The sequence below is a fragment of the Megalops cyprinoides genome, chromosome 16 (assembly GCF_013368585.1).
Source record: "Megalops cyprinoides isolate fMegCyp1 chromosome 16, fMegCyp1.pri, whole genome shotgun sequence".
In the NCBI taxonomy this organism is placed as follows: Eukaryota; Metazoa; Chordata; class Actinopteri; order Elopiformes; family Megalopidae; genus Megalops; species Megalops cyprinoides.
In genome coordinates this window covers 1,031,959-1,057,387 of record NC_050598.1, presented here as the reverse complement: position 1 = coordinate 1,057,387, position 25,429 = coordinate 1,031,959, and the positions used below count along the sequence as shown (strand labels likewise).

Sequence of the window (25,429 nt, the reverse complement as noted above, 5' to 3'; positions counted from 1 at the left end):
CATGCGCAGTAGTGTAAGGGGCAGCTTCCACTGAGCTCTAGGTAACCTAGCCGCTACTAGCTCACAGCCAGATCGTGTGTGCCGCGGCTGTGAGAGAAGCACTGCACTGTTTGACCAAGAGTAGCGTACCAATTGCATATAGAGAAAATTTGTGAACACATAGGTGTACCAGGTCTGTAGGTTTAGTTAAGTCACGTTTGTGTTCATGTAGAGGGCTCCCATTCCATTGAGATATCCATGTAGTTCTGGTATTTAATGCTGTGGGAATTGTTCACATTGTTCCTGCTCATTCCCTTGCAGGAAACCACACACACAACACACAACCAAACACTCAGTAAGGTGGATCCACACATAACACACATAGTCCACACCAAGCAAAATCACATAAAATTCTGAACCCAAAACCTGAATCCTGTGTCCTGATTGACACACTACTGCAACAGTAACCTTAGGGTGCACTCACACTAGGTGATCCGTACCGTGCCTGAGCACGGTTGACCCCCAAAGTCCAGTTCGTTTGACTAGTGTGATCACTCCGTACCGTGCCCAGGCCCACTTGAAGAGGTGGGCCCGATCGGGCATGGTTCAGTTGGACTTGGGCATGGTACGCATCTAATGTGATCGCTAACCGTGCCTGAGCACGGAACTCAACTATGACATTAATGATGCGACTCTCCCATTTAACAAATATATCCATTATAGAAACAGTTAGCTGGATATCTGTTAGTTACACACCCAGTCATAATAAATCCTTTAAACCAGGGGTGTCAAACTCATTTTCACTGAGGGCCACATCACTAAATTTCTAGGTCATCGAGGGCCAAATAATCGTTGACCATCCATTTAAAAAGGGCAACCATGAAATCTGCATGGCAGTACGATTCGTTTTTTCAAGACAGTTTGAACACCGTTTCATTGGGAATCAGTAAAACAACTACTAGGCTAATTTCCCATTTATTTTATTTGATTCCATTTCAATACATTTCCAACTTTTTTGTTTCATATCTTTTAACATAAAAAATATTACAGATTGGCGGTGATTGAGCCCTTTGGCTCGAATGAAGTTGACAGTTCTGATGACAACAGCCATGACATTGTCCATTTTCAGTGTTTTACAACAGAGTGCCTCTCTGTGGAGTATACAATGAAAATTCCAAAACTCACCCCCTCCAAACTGCTACACTTCCTCTCGAAGTCTGGCCACAACTCCAGCTTTCACACCGATCATTGATGGTGCGCCATCAGTCGCAAGACTTACGTATGGCGTCAGATTTATGTCAAAAGTCGCGAGCGCAGAAAACATTCTCGCGAGCGCAAGAAACATGCTCGCTTGGCCAGCGCAAAGCAGAAATTCTCTCGCGCGTGGTGGCTGCTTTGTGCGTGAGAATGTTTTCTGCGCTCGCAGCACGTTTCGTGTGCTCGCAAGTATATTTTCTGCGCTCGCGACTTTTGACATAAATCTGACGCCATACTTACGGCACGGGCCCAGTCTACTCCCAATTTATCCAATGATGCAGCGAGACTACTGAAGATGTCGCTATCCGTAGTAGTGTCAGTCATGGGTACCAGTTCTACGAATTCCTCTGTGATGTTACAAGTAGAGTCAACACCTCTAATAAAAATCGCCGGCTGTGCCACATCCGTTATATCTGTACTTTCGTCAATTGCGACGGAAAAAGCAACAAATCCCTGAACTTTCTGAATGAGCTTTTGTGTCAGCTGTCCAGCGATGTCCTCAATCCATGCTAATGTAGCCACCAACTCCTTCACTTTCTCCTCCTGCAACTGGCCGGTGTAGCGATCATACTTCTCAGCGTGAGTAGTCTGGTAATGCCATCTAATATTATACTCCTTTGGAACAGCTACTTGCTGTGAGCAAACTAAACAGATACACTTACTGTTAACATCCCCAAAGAGGTGGGCGTTTGTCCATTTTTCCTGAAAGGCCAGACACTCTTTATCAACTTTTCTTATCTTTGACACCATTTTCTTGCCAGCAAGTAGCTAGCTCGCGATCTTTCTTTAGTCATGAAAGATGACTAGTTGATCAGTTGAAATAGGTTGTTGCCACCTAGTGGATGGATGACGAATTACGTTTTGTGGTAATGGTAAAGAGTTGACGGAAATAGTAGGGCCTGTATTACATCCTCTGGTTGATGTGCGGGCCGTTTTGAATCTTTGTGCGGGCCGGATGTGGCCCGCGGGCCGTATGTTTGACACCCCTGCTTTAAACCATCATTTGATTAGCTAGCTGACTTCCTTCAATATAACAAGCTGGCTACCTCCAAAATGATCTTTGATTGGTTAGTTCTGTAGGTCTATACCTATAAATAACTCTGTGGATCCCCACATTAGCTTGATTAGCAAGAGAAATAAAACTAACCATACTTTATGTGGCGATGTAAGCACTGCTGTTGTCAGGGGCTTAGAGTATCACAAATGAAGCAGCCAACCTGTTGAAGTAGCTTCAACAATCATTCAGGTAGGTAGCCTGTTAGCTAACTAGTATGTTTGTCAAATCTATTGCTAGATAGCTTACGTTAGCTCCCCAGCCAGTTAGCATTGATTACGCAACGCAGTGATTTTCAGTTAATCGTGCTGCACGTACAAGAAGACGTTGAGGGAGGAATTTGGAGCTGGAAGACACACCTCCAGTTGTGATTTTTTTTATCGGCACCCTACATAATCTGTAATGTGTGTGTAAGAGGATGAGAGGGAGGACGCCTGGGGTCTGTCCTGGAGAAGGACTAGCAGGATGAGACTAGTTTCCTTCAAAAGAGCAGCTGTAGGGGGGCAAAGGGAGAAGGAGCACACTCAAAGCAAAGGGGGGAGAGGGAAGAGAGTATACACAGACGACCCAGTGACTGGAAGCAGGGAATAATGAGGCCCGTCCGATTGCTCCGATTGGATGCACTGTGGTGTGTGTCAGATGCTCCAGTGCACTGCTGCATCCACTGTGCAATAATGTGCGCAAATACGTTGGACACTTACATAAAGAGTGTGGAGACAGCACACAGCATGTGAGTGCTGTCAGTACTGTCAGTGCTGCTCAGCCTCTGAGGGCTGCTGGATTTGCGCTGGGGCTATGAAGGGCCTGCCTAGGGCAGGGCGCCACAGGGCCAGCAGTTTCTATCCCGCACAGTTATGATGCTGATGAACATCAATACTTCAGAGAGTGACACTGCACACCATGCTCCAGCACATCACACACACACACACACACACACACACACACAAAAAACGTACACACACATCATGCACACACACCCTCACCTAACACCCAAAAACATCAGACACACACATACACACATGCACACATACATACCTCCTGGCATCCATGTGCATATCTAGCAGTACTAAAATGGTTGACACATGTAGCCATTCTCATAGCAAGAACAGTAACTGCTCACTTCAGACTAGCTGCCAAGTCAACACACATGAATGTTATATGCTTGGAATGTCGTCAATTAACATCACGGGCATTCCCTGGTTGCATTAAAATTTGATCACTATCCTGCACTCGAGTCCATTTCAGGTCTGTGGTAATGCCCTGCTCTGCTCAAGGCAAACTGTGGGCCGCCTGAAGGCTGTCATCACAGCACCCCCTACTGTTTACTGCACTGGCACGAGGCCATTTAAAATGGGTCACCACTCCCAGTGCACTCCAGAGACACAAGACACACAGCCCATCTCCCACTCTCTGGATAATCACATCCATAAATATTCAACAAGTGCTGTCAGAATACATATTCATAATTGCAAACTACTATCTGGTGCAGAGGGTGAGGGTTTCAGTCCTGCGGGGCTTGCGGTTTCCTTTCAATTAGCACCTGATTTCCTCCCAGACCACCAGGGGGCGCCATCTCTAGTCAGTACAACACCCTCAATGAAAGGATGAATAGCAAAAATAAGACAGAGCACGAGCCCTTCCTGGACTGTGACCTGGGCCACTCAGTGAATGATTCATCTGATGAATTTAAACATGTCAGAGTAATTTATTTAGACATGGAAAGAGGGGACAAAGGGGACCAGTCCATCCCAATGTGGGTTATACCTAAAAAATTGAGCAACCAAAGCAACCCTTGTCCACCCAGAAACTCAACAGAGAAAAATATCCCACCTTTATTAGCCAATACTGTGTTATCCACCCCTGGTTTTTCCAGGTGTGGTTTTTCCATCAAACATTACAGATACTTAGCAGATGGTCTTATCCAGAGCTACAGTATTTACACAGTGTATCATTTTCATTATCCTTTATCCATTTACACAGCTGGATATTTACCAAAGCATTCAGGTTAAGTAGCTTGCCCATGGATGCAACAGCAGTGTCCCACTGGCGAATCAAACTAGCACCCTTTGTTGTTTATCTGGCAAATGACTCCCTCCCTCTCCACCTCAGTTGACGCGTGGCAAGCATTCTGGTGCAAAATGCCTGCCATGAGTCACCACCTTTCACCATCACTGCTCTTTTCACCATTACTGCATTAGTGTTCTGAGATCCATAAAAGGCACTATATAAATACATTCTATGTCAGTACTTCAGCCCCCTAGCTGTTGTTTTTGTGTTCTCCCTGCCTGTCAATGTGGTCCATGTGCTTTTGTTTACTGTTCCCATGTGTTCCAGCCCTGCCCCGCTCTCTGCCCTGTCCCCGCCCACCTGATTTCCTGATCGCTGCCACCTGCCTGCATGCTCACCTGCATCCCATCGCCTCATCACTCCAGCCCTATTTATACCCTGCTTGTCGCTGTCTTGTTGCTAGTTCATTCCAGTGTTTTTCTCTGTTGTGTACCCGCCTGCTATTTCATGTTGCTGTACCTGTGTTGAATCCTGCCTGACTCTGTATCTCATCTCTGCCTGTCGCTCCTGCCTTGATCGCCTGATCTGCCTGCCAGCCCGGTTCCGACCCAACCTGTTCCCGTCCCTGATCCCTGCTCCCGGTTTGTGCCTGTTTTGAACTGCCTTCCCGGTTTTGACTTTGCCTGTTCTGCCACCTCGAGCTTGCCCAGTGATTCCGAATAAAAGCCCTTGAAACCCGTACTCGCCTGGTCTGCGTCTGAGTCTGTGCCTGCACCTTGACATCCTATCACTGCTGTTGTTAGAATCAGCAAATGTGATGCTAAACTGCATGGCAGAAAGGCCACAGCTCTCCTCTGCCCTGGCCAGACACACATAGGGGAAATCAGACTGCAGTTATTAATGGAACACCAATCTAGATCAGTGTTTCTCATTCCTGCTCCTGGAGGCCCACTGTCCTGCACGTTTTCCATCTTTCCCTGCTCTACCTACCTGACTGAGCTCATCAGTGGCACTTTTGATTAGCTGAGCACACCTGATTTAATCAACAGCATGTTAATCACACTAATCAGGTGCAAAGATAGATATGCAGGACAGGGAGGGCTCCAGGAAGACTGAGAAACCCTGATCTAGATGAATCAGCTGCAGCTCAGTTGATTCACATGCTCATTTCAATCTGTTCAATAAATCAATTACTTTATCTCTCACAGCGACTGGGTTCTGTGAAAAGTTACTTTGATAAAAATCAAAGCATGGCATAACGGTGACGTCTTATGGCAAGCAGAAACATACTGAAACACAAAAGGGCTGAGTGAATGCCTTTGGCATGACCACAAGTATCCTATACAATGACCAGATATTCAGCTTCCTGTGCCTCACATTGAAATTTCTGTCTCTGGATTTGCTGAAGCCCTAAGCACTTTGATTTGCTGGCTCAATGGAGTGGTAGGAACGGCTGTGGTCTGGAATGGCTGTGGTCTAAAACAGAGCATCCACAACCAGTATATCAATGTAGATAGTGCCTGAACCATGTATTACTAACTGGATCTTCTTACACAAGGAGGTGAAGATTAAAACAATGTTGGAGCCAAATATCATTATCATCATCATAGGTTCACACATCCACTGCAGAGTGTTGGTGTCTGAAATACACTGGAAACAACTGTAAGAACAAAACCACTGCTCTGGTTTAATCTGTGGATTAAACAGCTGACAGATCCAAAAAATCAAAAATAATGAACTCTTGACAGTCCTAAGCTGGGTCTACAGTTTTCCTGCACTGTGGAAGACACTCTAACTAGTGAGGCCACTGAATCCATAAATAATTTATGACACGTTTTCACAGGAAGGAGAAATGTGTGGCACCCCTCCAATCTCAAAAAATGAACTTTGTTAAAAATTTATCTTTAAAAATAGTTAGACAAATACAAAAGCCACTAGGAACCAGACATTTCTGTCTCAACTCTGTCTCAGCCTGCTTGAATGTGCAAGTTACCCAGAAGGCCTTCCTGCCTTGTGTATGTTATTTCATCTCCCCAGGCCTCTCCCATCACCTTCTTTTTTTCTTCTGTCTTTATTGTAAATGAGCCCTTGTCAACTTATTCTTTCTCCTTCTCCTACTCACAAACGGGCGTGACAAGCAATCATCACAGACCAGGTCAGGCAAGCTGTCTACCTGAGCCTTCTACAAGCAAGCATCCTGTCTTCTCCAAAATCCCACCAACCTTTTCTTTTGGTCACCAGACACCTCCTCTAATCACAATCAGCACTGGCGTGTTTTGTGAATCTCAGAAGAAGGTGACTAGAAGAAAGGCCTAAGAAGCGTAGAAGAAAGAAACAACACCTGCTACTTTTGCTTCAGTGTAATTAAGAGCTTGAATTAATGTAGTGCCTTTCATCCAAGAACGTCAGAGCACCTCCTTGTTACAGGGCGGTCAAAATCAACCATCCTGATATCATCTGCAATTAGTGTAACTGTTATCATCCACCATCAGCATGACTGATATCACCTATCATCAGCGTAACTGATATCATCCACCATCAGCATGACTGAAATTACCCATCATCACCATAACTGATATCATCCACCATCAACATAACTGATAGCACTGACCATTAGGTAATTAAGGGACAAAATTGTGAAAGGAAGATTAGTCCTCTGGCCAGGGCTGATTCCCACACTCTTTGCGATAAGTGGCATGGCACAGATGAAGAGAAGCTTCATTTGGATTTAAGCTTAATTTAGACATCTCTGGGGTGAGGTCCTATGGACTCCCACAGTCAACTTCTGTCAAACATATGGTCTGGTGTTCTACCACGGTCAACCGCTATCAATAATATGGTCTAGTGTTCTATCATAGTTAACCTCTGTCAAAAATATGGTCTGATGTTCTACCACAGTCAACCTCTGTCAAAAATATTATGTCCTAATAATACTCCATGGCAGACTGACTGTCTGTTAATGACTGATTAATCACCCATTCATACTGTATGTCAGAGGTCTATTCTTGTCTGTTCTTATCTTTCTTTGTTTTTTATTTCCCCTAGAAACAGTGCTCTGCTAAATACTCTGTGATAATCTAACTGTAAAGGGTGCTAAGCCCAATTAAATTTGATTGACTGAAAACTGGTTAATGCACTGCTAAATTTCATCTCAGTTAAAGATGAAAGGTTTACTTGAAGTAGAACTCATGCAGTATTCATAATTATTCAGAGTTATTCCGAATTATTAAGTGCTACATAATGTATCATATCCATTATCATGAGCACACGTAAATATTTTAACCAGCTTATACCAACTGGTTTTCAGAGGATATGACATATGATGTTAAGAAGTCAAGATGTCAAGAATGTCCAAATCCTTACCATTATATGATTCATAACCCTATGTCAGCATTCATTTTATATGATTCATAACCCTATGTCAGTATGCTTGTAATAATCTTTATATACGTATACGATGAAGGACGTGGCCATTGTTTAAGTTCACATCAAGTGAAAAAAAACAAAACTTGGGATTCTGAATAGTTTGTTCAAGTTGTCTTGTTTAGTGTGTCATATTTACATATTTATTTATATTTATGTACACACCTTTCATCTCCAAGCATACACTAGGTACTAGACTGCATCCAAATCAACACTTCCTATTATGAATTAGTTACCTGCATTTCAGAGTTAGAACACAACATAACTAATAGCACACAAAGATGACTAAGAAGAAAATGCCAATTTGGAGGTGAATGGCAAGCCACTCTCACTGTAAAATATTACCTCATGACACAGGAATACAGTACATGCAGGTACCAAAGTTTCAAACTGGAAAATATATTCAAGGATTTCTACCATGAAACAAATTTGAGTATAACACCTCCTCACAACAGCTGCCAGTTTATATGTAGAGGTGAACCTGTGAAGTTATTCTTACAGTCAAATTTTGGACAGCCCCATCTCTATTGAAATAAATCAGTTTATTTGCTTTGTAGTTATTGGCAAATAACTACAAAAAACATGAGTTGCACTACTTGCATGTACATAAAGTGGAGCTTTTTCAATCAAACAGATTGCTCTGGAATGCCTGCCAAATCACGTCTGGTGATGTCACCATTTGTGCCTTATTTTCAGTGGTATTTTCCTGAAACTCCAAAGAACCAGAATGCCAAAACAATGAACACAAATGCAGACATACACAAATTCCTGACATATTTGATATTGGCCATCATAACAGCATAAATGCATATGCTGTTCACTTCATATGCACTCATCCTGGTCTAAATCTCATCTGTTGATGGCAAGGGATTTGCAAATGCATTTGCAAATACTTGCGCAAACATGTATAATTTATTTAATATACAGGCTAGGACTGAGCATTTGTGATTTTCTCCAGTGCAATTTTAAGGTAGAGATGTGCTTGGTACCAATACGCTGCCCAGTCATAGGCGGAGTTTAACTTTTGCGCTGAGGGGAGCAAACATTTTTTAACTGATGCCAACTATTATGTGGCGTGTTATGCATATACATACAGTAACAGAAGACAATAGTGCCAAGCTTGCCATAAAGTTAATCAACACAGTGCATCAAATCAGTTTCTGACCACTTTGTACTATATCACACATAGGCTTATGTAGGGTATTTGTCTTTCACACATGAGTGCACACAACTGAAGCGCTCTGGCACTATTGTCTTCTGTTACTGTATGTATATGCATAACACGCCACACAATAGTTGGCATCAGTTAAAAAGTTAAAGTCTGTTAAAAGTGAAATATCAATTTGTTTATATTATACTGTTAGGCTTTCAGTTTCCACGTACTCTTTTTAAAACATTTAGTGTACACATGAACTAATTTTGTGTTAAGTAACTATGAAACTAAATAACTAAATAAATATATGAATAAATAACTATGAAATATGCATACTCACTCATATCCAACTTATAGCACGCACACACGCACACAATTAGAAAATGCTCAGAAACAGTGTCTCCTGTTGTTACAGTAGGCTTGTAAAATACATATATTAAATAACCAGTGTCCTAGCTGAATCACTGAATGCACAAAAGAGAGGGAATTCGCATCTAACATCGCACGTCACAACCGGGGCAATCCAGCACTCTGGGAAAATTGGAATATGCTGTCCCCTATGTTCAAATTTCTAGGACTGTGCTGGCCTGCTGATGCCAGTCTGGTCCAGTCTGAATTGCTTTGAGGTCTGCAGGGTCACACTCGGCACAGCCCGTGAATGGATGACAGATGACGGAGGATCCCCCTCAGGGTTGCCATGCAATGTTCTGGCAATGTTTGATAGACGGCGAGATGCTTCTACACGGGTCTGTGGCCATTCTGTTTTGAATCTTAACCTTAATCTTTGAATGAAAATAGCAGGGTATGGATACATTTTCAGGTTAATAAACCAGTTCAACACAAGTGTGTTTAGCTCTAAACTGACTAATATCTGAGAATATTATTTTCACCTCTGGTTCTTATTTGTAAGTCACTCTGAGAAAGAGTGCCTGCTAAATGACGTAATGTAATGTAATTCTCTCTTGACTCTGACTGTCACTCCCTCCTGTGTCCTGTTACCTTTCTATCTGTTTCAATGTCACACTCACCCTTCTACTGTGCCCATCCCACACAGTTGGGAAATTGGATGGTGCATGTGCCAGTAATCATGCTGAAGTGTTGTCTGAAATGAGCATAGTGTCTCATCATTGTACGTATATAACTCACAGTCATCCTGATCTGTCCTGATAGAAGCTGTTATAGTTGGCTTCTAATAGGTGCTATTGCTCTCATTGTTGTGGGGGTGATTATGAGTGTAGCTGTAATATAGATTAAGAGCATGGAAATAGCTCTTTCAGTGATTCATGTGTCTTGTTCTCCTGTCTGTTGGAACTCCTTTACTGCCATTACCCTGCTGCCACCACTGCTTTGATGGTTGACTCATATGTGTGTATGGACCATATATGCAGGTACACGTGTGTATGGTTGTGTGTGTGAGTGTGTGTGTGTGTGTGTGTGTGCATGCACGTCTGAAGCGTGACTGTGAGGATGTATTAATTAGTGGTCCTGCCATAGTGCTAAGCAGACCCATTGAGCCTGTCTAGTCATGTGTGAAAACACTCACAGCATAGCTGCCCATCGCAGGGCTTTCTGCACCACTGAACACTAAGAGACAGAGGGAGAGAGTGACAGACAGGAGATAGAGGGAGGACAGGAAACAGGGATAAAACAGAGACACAGAGATAGAGGAAGGGAGAGGGAATAAATCCTCAGTATGCCCAAGCACACAGCAAAAGGAGAGAAAAGGGGGACGAGACCAATTCTGAGTAAATTAACTCTTTTCATCAGGGCACAAAACAAGGAAGGGACGATTTCTAACAAACGAGCTGCTTTTTAATTTTGTGTCTTTGCGTCAGAAGTAACTGCGCAGCTTTACAGAAGTGTAACGTGGTTAACTGTCAGGTTGCCATTGGAGGGACACTACATTAGACTATATTAATCGTGGGTACAGTTTAACCCTGATAATGCCATCGCGACTGTGCATAAAAACATAAGATGGTTGTAATATGAGGGGAGGTTTACTTAACACAGAATAAAATTTAAAATAAAAATGTGATGTACCGTATGACAAGGATATTAACCACGCTCGTCTTTAATCTGCAGAGGCTCACAGATGGACATTTTAGTTGATTGTGAGATTACGCAGGAGGGAATGTTGTGCGATCCTTCCACATTCAATAATTCTAGTCATGATAGTGGCATAGTATAGTGGCAAACTAAAATTGATCATCATGTGCGCTCACACGTGACCACCTGGATGAATGCCGGATGATAAATGACCGCTGACCGGCTAGGCCATTAACTGTGTGGACGGGACAAACGGCCAAAGCATCCACAGGACACAGGTTCAGGGTCGCCGGGCTTTTTTAATGGCGCGATACCAACGGCAAAAATCCAGCATGACGGAGAAGGTACATTGTTGCCATGGTAAGGGACAAGGTGTGCGTGGAACAGGTACATAAAGCTTCAGCGGCAATTTACTGAAGAGAAAACACGTGGCAACCGTGCAACAGGATGAAATTTCAGTGCAAGTTTGAGTAAGCGACGGTGATCATCAAAGAGGATTGGAGCGTTTGAGTGCTAGATAAGTAGGTTTCTGTATAACTGTATGCAGCGGGAATCTGGAACAGCAGAGACTGACACCGGCTTAATTATTTCTCCCGTTTATTTTCATATCTGCCATTTTAAAGGAATTCACATGTCAGTAAACTGGTAAGAAACTGAATCTGATAAGTTTCGTCATCCTCAAGACACTAAAACCACAGACCTGAAATGTAGTGTTTGTGAGTACTGTGTTACTGCTGTTAATGCTGGCAAGGAGTCAGAGTTCACAAAGGCTGGTATGGAGCCAGAGCTCACAGAGAGAACATGCACAGTCTGAGAGCTCCACTTCACGTTCCCAATTCATTCAGCGAAGGTAATCCCCTCCAGTGCCTGCACAACAAAAGACCTCATGGATCTCCAGAGATTCTCCTTCAGCACACTGTTCCTGTGGATCAAAGGCCACAGTATTGAATTCAGACTGACTGATGGCCTCATTACACACATTACCTCCACCTCTGCATACACCTTCAACCCTGATGAGACAGGCATGCTGGCATAGGCTACAGTGAAGACCCTGTTTTATCAACCACTATTTGTACAAACCTCATTTAACAGTTGCCTTATACATGCAACCAAAAAGATCAGTAAGTATTTGTTTTCACAAAAGCAATCAATCCACTTTATTGCTTTCATAGCATATTTGCATAAATATAAATAATTTATTAATAAGGTTTGTTTTCCCTAAAACCATCTGAAATTCTCTATAAAAATGCATGTACGCATTTGGATAGCTAGTTCCAATCCTATTTCACAGCCTAAAAGGATGAATTTCAGTTTGCCACTATTATTATCATGACTTAAACCAGCACAAAGTGGGCTTTGCCTGCTTCTATAATAATACTATATTAATACTATATTAGCGCAATAAAGAGGCTACTGTGTAGAGAACTTGTATTGTGAGAACATGAGGGAAAGAAGCCTACTGTGTTGAGCATATCACACGTCTCCAAAACATACTTAAGGTTGCATGGTCATCTTTGTACTGTATGTATGTATACCAGTAATACTATCATTTCATCAATCTGATTTTTCCAGCACATTTCATTGCAAACTAATACATCTCAAGAATCATTTACATCCACCTAATTCACCTTATCTTAGTTTACAGAAACAAAGGTTGTTCATTAGTGCCAGCTTGTCTTTTTCATTAAACAAGCAGACTAACAACCATATTGTTCACTCCCTGTTAAATTACAATTTAGGAAAGCCAGGTTTGCTTGTGGCCTATAATCATATCCAGCTATCTGTATCAAATTACAGCGCACTGTGATGTGACCAACAAAATCATACTGAATCATAATTTTTACAGTTACAGTTATCACCATGATACCAATGCTCTGGGACTCAGATAAAATTTTAATCAGTATTAGAAGTCATTTAATGGCACGCCTCATGTGTGTTTATAGTTTGCTAATACCACAGACATGTTACTGTGAAGAACAAACATGTATACATTACATTAGTAGTGACACCATTTTTTAGAATGGAGGGCTCAAACTGTATGTTATTGTACCACTTTTTTTTCTTAGATCAAATTCAACATTGTCACTGGAAGATACATTTTGCTAGTACACAAATTTTTAATTAGCACACTAGAGAACAGGTTTGAGGCTCAAGTGCATGCCCAGAAACCAGACTTAAATTATCCTTTGAGAACAAACTATACACTTTAAGAGACAAACAGCGCTGTAGTGACCTAGCTCTCAACACTAAATAAGAACCATTTCTAAAGCAAGTTCTATTACAGCAACTGGACTATTATTACAGTAATGAAGTTGTTCTGTCAAAAAAACTCTAGATCTAAGAGCAGTTTCAAGGGTTTAATGGGAAAGAAGTATTTGGCTTATTTTTAGACACATAGCTTGTGCCCTTTTTCACCTTGCTAATACATTTTACAATAAAAGATATATGCTGTATTTTAAAGACCTTGGCATCCATCATTAAATGTTTTCATAATTCTCAGTCCACACCACACACATTCAACACATTCATCAGCGCATTCAAGTACACAGTAGTCCTCTTACGACCAGTACAAAGCTCATATACACAGCGTGAACTCAGTATTACCTGGAAAACTTCAAGAAAACCAAAACTGTCCCTGTTAACCTCCACCGCAAGCGCTTTCTATGAGAACATGTGTGGCTGAGTGAGCCAGCTTTCAGAATTTACCCACAGCATCCTTACTTTCCCTCAGTCGCTGTTACTCACACTTGCTAACCATTGCAGTGCCTGTGATTTCATAGCAAAATCGGGTCATGACAAGCGTCATTTGTCTTAATAAATGAATGAGGAAACATAAACCAGGCACTAAAACAAGGGTTCAACAAACAAATGATCCAGAGGCTCTTTGCGTTTGACATCTGCTTCCCCAGCATTTTCCGGTTGTGCTGGATTATATCCTCTCATAATGTTTTTATATAACTCCTAAGAGGACACCCTGAAGCGAGCTCTAGCCAGCAACATGGAACACAGAATGATTCGCACTGCTGTGCATATACTGTATGAGAAAGTCTAATTAAGGGCCCTGCATAATTAACAAGCTTTTGTGTTAATTAGTAACTGTATCAACACAACCTCCAGGGAAAGAAAACAATTCAGTGTATAAAAGAAGAAAAGACTCAAATAAAGGAAACAGGCAGTGTTGTAAAAGCAAACAAACACAAACAAAGACCTGGGTGTACTGAGCAACAGCCAACTACGCAAAAGGCACCAAAAAAGGTTTTGGCAGCTGACTTAGACACTGAGAACTTGAGCTGTATGTCCCAAATCCAGCATGGCAATGAGGAAGCAGGGATCAAACCTGCAGAGAGCATTTCAAGATGGAGAAATGGGAGAGAAGGTGGAAATAATGTCCTTTGACTTTCATGACCATTTAAAAGGTAAAACCTTTTGATGTAGATACAGTGAAATTGGCCTTGGCTACAAGAAACTGTTTCTGCTGAGAAATTTCTACAAGGGCATGTGTATTTGAAAGAGAGAGTGTGTGTGTGCACACATACTGTATATACATATGCATGTGTGTGAGTTCTTGTTTCCATCATTAGGTATTGTGACATGAATGGGTAGTGAGGAAGAAAAAAGTAGAGCATTCTCTCTGACAATTGCCAGAAGAATGCACCAATGAGTTTGTCAAAAAAGATCACAACAACACATCGGTTTCCCCTGCTAGCCAAGGTACCAAACACAAAGACACAATGGAGTTTTGGGGGAGCGTGATTGCGTCTCTTTGAGCTCTTTGAGAGTACATCGCGGAGCGAATCCCAGGACTGATAAAGCTCTGTTCACAGAGGCGCGCCCAGTACATTACTTCCATTGAGCCCCTTTGAACACCATAACTGGAAGAGCTGCAGCGATGTCATAGCAACATTGCCTTTCGTCATGCAATTGGAGTGTTTGAAGCCACAAATCTGATCTTCCGAAAAGATCAGAGGGGCTAAAGATGCACCATGCATGAGCTCCTGATTGACACCATGTTATGTTCAGTGAGGGGTTGATCGGTTGTTGTAGGACGTGGGCAGAGAACAATCTGCAGGCACAGAGAGGGATACAACCCACACATCAGTATGTTAGCCTACTGGCCTGGTGTGATGGCATGGACTATAATACAGTGGAGACCATCATTAGTGTTAGCCAAGACACTGACCCTTAGTAAACACAATGTTTATACTAGACACAGCACAGACAAATGGCCGCTCAGCGTGCACACTCAGCAGACCCTCCTGAACCCGACAGAGCACCACTGGCATGCTCTGGATCTGGGGTCTCTGAGAGAAAGAGGTTTTCTGTAAGCCCCATCCCACCCATAGTGCCAGACATTGAATTTGTTCACTGAAAACGACCCACTTTTGGTTTTTCCTTCTTTGATTTGATAGGTTTGAAGAACCCAGGCTTTACCTTTAGTTAATTTTCTTCTGCTGAAGAAATAAATTGTTTTTTTAAAGTGTCACCACAATCATTTGATGTATTTTTGATAACTCAATATAGCCTTTATACAGAACATACATTAAGCAGAACCTAGGAGGGGAAGATGCAAATGTTGGGAGCAGCCTCTGAACCTCTTTTAGGGCTATGGAGCTATATTCTTCTCATCTGATAAGGAACTGCATTCAGGCACAGATGTGATCATTTCTTTTAAGGTTTTTATCTTTGTGCTTAGCAGAGATGTGTTTCCCCTTCTGAAGTGCTGAAGGTCTTCATTATTGTACGACTCTTAGATCTTCTCATTTTTAAAAGTTCCTTCATCTCCTCAGTCCTCCTTTCAATTTTCACAGCATTGCCACAATTTTTCTTTTAGTGTAAGACTTGCACACAATGTATATTTTCTATCAAACACCTCAAGTGATAACCTTTGGCATGTATGATAATGCTTCTACTTGTCTATCAAGACATTTTGGCTAAATCCCTGATTCCCGCAGCTAAGTAGCTCACATTGGATTGAATTGGATTTGAGAATGGTACTGATAACAATCCAAAACATTCATCTAAATCTTCACAGAGAGTTCACCAAACAAAAAGGTCAAGGGTCCAGACAAAACATCACAATCTGAGGACCTCAAACTAAGAGAATCTTGACATTTCATTACATTCATTTAGCAGATGCTCTTTTTCAGAGTGACCTCCAGCACAAACGTGTATCCATCCAAGTTAAATGAACAACACTGTTAGACCAAGTTAACAACACTCCCAGACACAAGTTAACTTGCATATTGTTTGAAGACTGAGTGAACATAGGGAGCTGTCACTGTCCTGTATGCCAGCACCAAGGTTTTGAACTTGATGCAAGCAGTTCAAACACAAGAAAGTGGTTCACAAGCAAGACCTGAGAAATATGGAGCTTCAAAAACTCAGGCTAGGTATGTTCAGAACCCCTCCTGACCAGAGGCTGAGGGTCAGCAAAGGCTGCGGGAAACTCTTGGGGTTTCAAAGGATCCCTAGGCAAAGCAGGATGCACAAACTATGGATTTCTTGGAGGTGTGTTTCTTGAGAATCATATATTTATTCATAAAACTTTTACTGCAGTAGGCAGTACTTGAGACTTTGTCCTCCAGGCAAAACCTTTATAACATTCTCACACCTATGTTGTGTGGCAGTCTGCTGAAATGTCACAATCATGCAGATGCTCGGTGTGATTTCAGTCTTTGCGTGGTGACACATCCAGGCATTTGTGTATTCAATTTTCAGCTCCCTGGACCCCCATCTCCCCCTCCCACACCCCAAGAAGTCCTCTCACCCACCTGCCTCCATTCCCACAAAGAGCACCCCTCTCAGAATCTTCCACAGTGAACTGCGTTGTGGTAACCTGTGCCCCTTTACACACACTACCAGCAGTCACACACACCTAGCACCAAGGGCGGATGGCAGCCTCTTTCAGCTCACACTCATATCAAACTAGCTCCAACATGGAATACAGCTCCCCCGAGTGGCCCAGCCTGCTAAAGCCCGAGTTCCAGCCTGGCTGGCTGTCTGAGTGGCCAACAGTGACCACCAGGGTCAAGCATGTCAGCCGGGTCCCCTCATCTCACCTCTCAGTCCTGCTTCATGACTCATCAGGCACCTACAGGTTACAAATCTTCATATTACCCAGGATCTTTATGAGAACAATGCTCACTTCTGACCCTAAAATGGCTTCATCCACTGCTGAATAGAGAAGAAAGTGTAATCTGCAAGCCACTGAATAAGAACACTGGCACTTGCCATCTTTGTGACTCTAGTAACCCAAACACAGAAACCTGCTGTTTCATAGTGGAATATTGGGTGATGCTGCATTGGGTGTCAACTGCCACTGTTCCGTTTAAGGGCAGTGACTTTCTGTTCAGGTGAAAATGTCAAACACCACATACAGCTCTGACACAAGTATTTGGTCATGACAATCTCATTATATACATTTGATTCTGATCTTTAAGTCCAGACAGGTGTTTTTGATCTGAGCATTTACTGTAGCTATAATGAGTGTGCCCTGAGATTTAGTCTTCCCTTTCTCTGCAGGTAAGATAGGTAACAACAGGGTGTTACTTCAGGGTGACTCTGTGTATATTCCAGTGTCACCACAGGCCGTTTTTAATTTTCTTCTTAGCAGTTGATTAAAAACACTTAACTGGATGAGAATGAATTCTGATTTATCCCAGTGCATTTAATTTGGAGGGGTGGCTCAGATTTGGCACTGTTGCTCTTGGCAGGAAATGTGGATTTGAAAATCTGTCTTTTCACTTTGCACAGGAAGTGTGCAAACAAGTAAACATGAAAACACACCTTGCCTTAATAAATCATAAATAAATCAGTGTTAAAGAGAGCGGGATGAGACTGCCTGATTCATAGCCGCCATTATCTGGTGCCATTATCTATGAGGCCAGACTCAAAAAGTAGACACACCCATGCCACAGGGCAACGCATTCCCAACGCTCCCCCAGAGTGGCACTGATCTCCAATGTGCTCAGCAAGCCAATGCACTGGCAGCCATTGGTGAGATCAGTGTGGCAGGAGGAGGGATGGAGCTAGACTAGTCAGAATTTTGCATTTTTAGAAACACCAGCGCTAATGCTGTGATTTAGGTGCATGCCCACTGGTGCCACTGACCCCGCCCACCTCTCAGTGCTGCAGGACAGAGTATGGGGCCACGCCAGTGTGACCTGCAACTAGTAGCTCACTCTCTATGGCTGAGGTATAAAGGAGGCTGTTACACCACACTCCACTCAAGGACAGAGTATTCTTTACAGCTCAACGTCATCACTATTGATGACATCACACGCTAGGGGGCCCTCGATTGGCTCAGTCAGGATAGGTGCCCTGGCTAAGCACTGTCCTTGCTTAAATTATCACAGTATAATGACATGGTAATGCTAAATGCATACAGGTTTGGATGAATCCTGCATACTGACAGGTAGCTGTTCAATGACTGAAATATTTGATATCAGATGAGATATCAGAAATGGTTCCCAGTTTTCCACCTTTCCGTGAAGAAAACTGCAGATGTTTCTCAGGGACAGGGAGTATATCGAAAGAGCAAGCACCTTATTGAGCACCCCCTAGGGGAGATGTGAAGGTAAGCCTGGCTAGGCACAGGCCATAGGGGCCCAAGGAGTGTGTTAGGCCCACTCCCTAGCGAGTGGGTCATAATGGTAAATCATTTTCTCTCCTGAGGTTTCTTTAGTTCGTTATATTAGTTATTAGTGTAGTTAGTCTACTCTATGGCACTCATTTAGTGACATGGCGGCTTTGCACCTGGAATGGTGATTTTGGAAGGGAAATTGGGATGACGCCCTCAGTCCTGATTGGGTGCTAGTCAGAAATGGGGAGGGCATTTCTTTTTTTTGAATGCCAGCGTGGTGGGAAAAGGTGGTGCGCATGTGTGTGAGAGATGCACCTGAGATCGGCCTGCCAGAGAAGCGGATACCCCACCGTTCTCACCTAGCCAGCTTTTTCCTTTCCCTATGGGACACACTGTGTTTTAAGAAAACACTTTTACAAAAAAAAATCTGAGTGAGTAACACGCTGGAGCTCTTTGCCGGTGGAGCAGCAGCTTGGGTTGGTCTGGTGACCAGTTTGGCGATCTGGCTGAGGTGAATCCCACTTTTCATTTCCAGCTTCACCATTCCGGGTCAGCCGCATTTTGGTACAAGTGAGAGTCTATCCCCTAGACAGTGAGGAAGCCGTAACAGGTGAAAATGAATGACTTTTATTTAAACTGTGATCTGCTCTAGTCATACATTTATGCGCTGACACACTTCACCACACAGCTGAGTTCCGAATCTAGGGACCAGACCACAGCCACAGAACAAGGTGGCCTGTTTCCACAATCCAAGAAGAGCTAGATCACTCCTCCAGTCCATTCACCCAGAACTTGATTAGCACGGCTTGGTTTGTTCATTAGATTTCCATCAAAAGCTATGACAAACTCCACAAAGGAGCAAAAAACCCTGTATCTGACTGACAACTTCATCCAATCTCTTTGCCATAGCAAATGGGCTTCAGCAAGCCAAAGGCAAATCAATTAAAGGATCAATTAAGCAAGTTAAGTCAGTATGGAAACCAACCACCACAAGAAGCAGGGAATCCATGAGTGCTAGGGAAAGTGCTGAAAATAGAAAAGGGAGGATCAATTTGGTTGGAGTGGTTTTAAGACACTGATGTAGACAGAAAAGCACCTGTTTCCTGCCCAATGCCTTACAATGCTTCTCTTTCAAGCATGTTACAACATGAGTAGCTCAGTGGCTAAGGAGTTCACCCTGAACCCAGGCAGAACTCCATGGCCCGGGCTCGATGTCATCAGCCAACAATGACCGGAAGCCCACAGGGACAGAACAAATTGGCTTTGTTCCCCTGCATATAGGGGTGGGTAGATCGGCCAGGGTCCCCTTGTCCCCCTTGCTGCCATTTGTTACGTGGCTGCAAGTTGCTCAGGTGACGTCAGAGGACACTTCCTCTGTCCATCTAAACACACTAGATATCTTCATATCAGTTTTGCTTCTCAATATAATTACTATACTGTTAATTACTGCTGTCTATCTAACCCAAATGTCTTAAAGTACATTGTACAACTTTGCGACTCTCTAATTCTATCTGCCCAGTGCCGGCCAGAAGAAGATGGGCTCCCCCTCTGAGCTGGGTTCTGCTCAAGGTTTCTCTGGTTTTCTGCTCAAGGAGTTTTTCCTTGCCACCGTTGCCTTAGGCTTGCTCTCAGGGGGTCTCAGGCCTGGGATCAATTTAAAGCTGCTTTGTGTGCTTTGTGGGAATATGCGGCTTGCATTGGTAAGTGTACCACTGTTTCACACACTGCAACTTATATACCACTGGGTTTCTGATGGTGTCTTCAGACGACTATTATGCGTCTCTTCAGCAAAGCACTATGGGTACTGTAATATTGTATTCTACACTGTCACTGTTGTTCTAATGTGTCACAGATGTTTTCTGGATCTGTGCTGTCTGTGTGTTCATGTGACCTGAATGGTACATCATGTGTACCATTGTACAATCTCTGGATGAGATTGTCTGTGTAACTGTCTACTGGGTGAATGCAAATGTGCAGTAGCCCTCTCTGCTTACGTGTGTGTGTCTGCAGCTCGTCTAATGGTGGCTTCTTATTCCCTCTCCATCTTTCCATTCACGCCTTCATCCATTTTACTTTCTCCTCCATTCTTTCACTCAATCCTCCCTGTTCTGTCTGCTTTTCCCCAGCCTGAGGGGGAATGTCGAAGCCAGCCCGCCCTAGATTAGACATACTTGAACAGCATTTGCCAAATAAAATATGTACCACTAAACAGGAGAGCACACGAATCACGCCAGCTTATGTCAGAGGGTAGAAGCACATGGGGATTATGTTTTATTAATTTATTTTACAGGGCTGGTCTCAAATGCCTCCAATTCTATCTTTTTTATCCCCTGTAATCCAATCATTAAGGGGAATCTCCTCTACACACATCTGATCCAATCACATGCACACGCCTGCTCAAACAGACACGTACACACAGATGCATCCTCGAGGATGCTTGGGCCCACCCCTGCCCACTGGGCTCCACCCACATTAGGGCATATTTACCAGGACAGCCAATCACTACCTCAGGCTAAGTTAGATGCTCATGGTGGAGAAAAGCTCTTGGTAGCGCTGTCTCCGCACAAACCCCCTGCTGTCTACACCAAGCCCTTCTCCACGCTTGGTGCCCCCCCCCCCCCCAACAAGATTAAAAAAAAACTGTCCTTATACTTGCATCGCTGCGACTCTGTGTCCAGTATCTGTGCCTACATCCAATGTCATCCATCTCACACCATCCAAACACTTTCAAACAGAGCATCGATCCTCTATGTGCTTAACTTGCATGTTACCAGGATGTATGGTGTTGCAAAGAACTGTTAAACATTATGCACAAGCTAAAATCAATCACTGCTGTATGCTTGAATTTTAGCTATCTTTCTCAGGTTGGTGGTCGGTTTGAGAGTCACCACCTGTTGCTTCTTCTTTTCTCCTGATGTCTGTTATTGTTGCTCCAGACATATGTATTCAATATATCATGCTAGGAAAGTCTTGTTCTGGGTAATAGCATTTGGCAAAGTACTATTATTACCAGTTAACTGCTACTAATAATAACAGTTACGATAATGCATTCATAATCAGACGCATTAAGATCACAAGTCAGTATCACTTACGTATATATATATGCACAATGAGCAAAATTACACTATATGGAAAAAAATATTCGGACGCCTGACCATTACATTGTATGACATTGTATTCAAATACATATACTTTAATATAAGTCAGTCCCCCTTTTGCAGCTATAACAGCTTCAACTCTTCTTGGAAGGCTTTCCACAAGATTTTGGAGTGTTTCTGTGGGAATTTGTGCCCATTCATTCTGTAGAGCATTTATGAGGTCAGGCACCGATGTTGAACGAGAAGGCCTGGCTCGCAATCTCCGTTCCAGTTCATCCCAAAGGTGCTCGATGGGGTTGAGGTCAGGGCTCTATGCAGGCCAGTCAAGTTCTTCCACACCGAACCCATCAAACCATGCCTTTATAGTCCTTGCTTTGTGCACTGGGGCACAGTCATGTTGGAATAGAAAAGGGCCTTCCCCATACTGTTGCCACAAAGTGGGAAGCATAGCATTGTCCAAAATGTCTTGGTTTGCTGAAGAACTAAGATTGCCCTTGGCTCGTTAATTGCTCTTCTACACTATTTCCCCAACCTGGGAGCGTGGAAGATGAAACCGTCAGACACATGATCACATATTACGCACCAGTCCAAATCAACAGCCAGCCGTGGCAGGGTTACCGTACTCTCAGGAGCATTATTCCAAACAGAAGGGATCATCCTCGGAGACCCACACAAAATCCCATGCATGAACGAGCTCAATATCTGCAGGTGCTATGCAGATGTGTGTTCTCAATTTTCCACTCTCCCTTTTCTCAATGTACCATAGCATAAATCATTACACTACTTATGAATGATTTGATTTGCCTACATGCTTCCTGAGATTATACATGTCTGCTTCTTATGCATTCAAACCTGATTTGGGCTGTTTGGAATTACAAAATGCTATGTAAAGGAGGAGAATGGGAAGGGAGAAAGAAAGAAAGAAAGAGGAAGGGTGAGAACAGGAAACAGGGACGGGAGAGAGACAGGGGGTGGATAGCAAGAAGTCTATAAATGGATTTGGGGCTGTCAGCTCAAAACGTAATCACACACATGTCATTCATAATGTCCCTAGGGGAGTACATTGGTTTCATTTGTTCTCCACGCAGCCACTGGAGGCATCAGCGGGCTTCAGCTTTTAATCTTCCACTTTCGATCAGCATTATTCAAGAAACCGGCAGTCAAAGAAAACGCGAGTCAACCAGGCAGTACAGCTGAACGTGAATCAGTACACCAACGCGGAGGAAACGGGGGCCGCTTACATTTAGGCAACATACACAAAAAAATACGTGTTAACAGCATAAACTCATCATAAAAATGTATCCATCCGCTCGGAACATGCGAACTTCATGTGACACTGTCATGTAGCCTACATAACGGTAGCATTCCACGGTCATGTACTTACCTACGCTGTCTTTCCTGAAGAACTCCTTCGTGGGAAACAGGTGGTCTCACTAGGTCATGTGCTTCCTGGCGGGTTTCGGCTGGGTTTACACCTGCAAGCGATCGCACATGCCAGGGGTTATTCCCTAATCTCGACCGCGGATGGAGTGGGGAGGGGGCCTTTACGAGGCACCGGATCCCAGATCCCGCAACAACGGCAAGGGCGGGCAGGGGCACGGACTTTCTTCCCGACACTCTGGAATGAAAGTAAACAGATTAAGTCCACAAACAGACTCGAAAGAAGGAGATTACTGGCTAATTCGTTTATTACGCGTGGCCAATACCGCTATATCTTAAGAACGACAACATAGTAACGGGACTGTATCGTGTGTGTATTTGGTAGATAATGTGGTTATAAATGATTAATAGCCTAATAAATCTTTATTAAACTGAGACAATTTTTTTACAAGGAATGATTAGCTGCCCAGTGTGTGTGTGTGTCTGTGTTTTGTTGTTTTTAACGGTTTCAGTAGCCTACAGGTATAGATTTATCTATTTCTTACAAGAACGTCAAATAAACACCAAGATTGTCTGTTTCCAGGTTTAAACAAAATGCACCATGTTTCTTAAAATAGCAACAATCCTACTGGCTTTGTGTTTTATGAATGACAGTAGGCTACAGCTATGCCACTTCTATTGTGTACCCTGCTGTCTAGTGCATGTTAGCAGTACTATAAGCGGAATCTTCACACTTTCACGTAACAACACAGTGGGCATGCATTACTCACTTTGAACAGCGTTTGTGTCCTTCCAGTTTCTAGTCTCATGTACCTTAAAAAAAACAATCTGCCACGCAAAGTCAGTACAGTATGCTTTGTCAGTACAGTACGTAGAGTAGGTTTTATTTCGGTTGGATGGGATTGATCCACACGGTCTTGGAACGTGCTATTCCTTCTTTTGCAGCGCTTCAAAATCGTCCACCTGTAAGTGCCACGCGAACTCGAGGTTTCAATAAACAGATCTTCTTAAACTGTCAAGCACTTACTCTATTCAACGGTGCCACTTTTGTGGGTATATTTTAAAAATTACGTCCAAAAGAATAATTGCATTTACTCGTACGCTATAGTCTACGATTAACCACTTTTAAAAACCACAAAGCTCAACTTGGACAATGGTCAAATTGGTATGTTTAACAAACTTACAGTGAGCCCTGTTTAAAAAGGTGAGTTGTTTTCGCCTCTTTTCACGGTCGTATTTTAGAAGATCTTCGTATGCTCTTGGGATCTACATTCGGAGCCGACAACGTGCGCATCCATTTCCAGCAAACTGTTTGTTATAGTCCTTCAGCCAGGCAGCGTTGTTTAGGCTACAACAGGGTATAGACACGATGTCAACACGGCGAAAACTGTCATTTCCCCACCAGACAGAACACAAAGCTACAATGCGTGTCCACAATAAACCTGGTGTTGATGTGCTTTGAAAACGAGAGAGGGAAGGAGAGAATGACGCGAGAGACACAGGGAAGTAGAAATGAGAGAACGTGCAAGACAGCGAGAGTCAAGCAAAGAGAAGGGGGGTAGTGATACCCTCCCATCAGCATCGCATCGGAAAATAGCAGCAGAGAGTGAAAGAACGGAGTAAGCGGGCGAGTGAGAAAAAATAGGATATGTTAATGCAGAGCCTATTTCTACATAAATCTCTGTGGTCACAGTTTAGCAGACAGCACAGACAGCGAGAGAGAGGGAGGGGGAGAGAGAGTAAACACCCCTTTCCAGCGTCGCGAACGCCGGAGAGAGGGGGCGGTGGGAAACAGCCATTAGAAGCACGGTTTTCGTATTGGCGCAGCCCATGGGAGAGCGCACGGCGCTGACATGAATGTGATCGTGAGTGTACGTGTAGTCTGAATCTGTAACTTACTCAATACAACATTAGGCTATCGAGGAAATGGGAACCTTGCACATAAATAACGCGTATACGCTACAGCACCCCCTAGCTCCAGCTTCGCACAAATCGGATGTCAGTTGCCAAATATATTGGTAAAATAATTCATTTTAAATCATCCTCAAGAAGACATTCTACGCATGCTGTGTTCGATATTTGACGTCTGGTGCACAGACGAGCACTTAGCATGGGCCACAGTGCTGCGTAAGCGCGTAGCCTATCAATCGAGACAGTTCCGATTAACGGGGTGACCAAAGTGGAAACGTTTACTGCTAAAGACCTTTACGTTCTTAATTTAATTTCGTTTATGTTTATGATGTTTTCGACGGTGTAGACTACACTAACCACCCATGTGTCTACCAGCAGCCTACGGATGTAGGCTACTGTTAGCATCTGTCCGTCAAGCTACCAATTACCCCCATTTTTTCCAACAACAAAACAATCACGGATTTACCGCGGACGTGAACGATAATAGTTAAACTTCATACTACGTGAACGGGATATTTTGTCTTACGAAGTGATAACTG

General features: G+C 43.2%; 1 protein-coding gene across 1 annotated transcript in view; it reads right to left on the bottom strand.

The window, feature by feature from the left end:
- Positions 1-24,068, bottom strand: part of LOC118791123 (sodium/calcium exchanger 1-like) — an 89,881-nt gene extending 65,813 nt beyond the window's left edge. Inside the window, exons 1-2 of the mRNA XM_036548388.1 lie at positions 23,750-24,068; positions 22,984-23,217 (exon numbers count right to left, since the gene is read on the bottom strand). The gene's annotated coding sequence lies outside the window, so the exon portion shown is untranslated. The remainder of the gene's footprint in view (positions 1-22,983; positions 23,218-23,749) is intronic.
- Between the last annotated feature and the right edge of the window lie 1,361 nt (positions 24,069-25,429).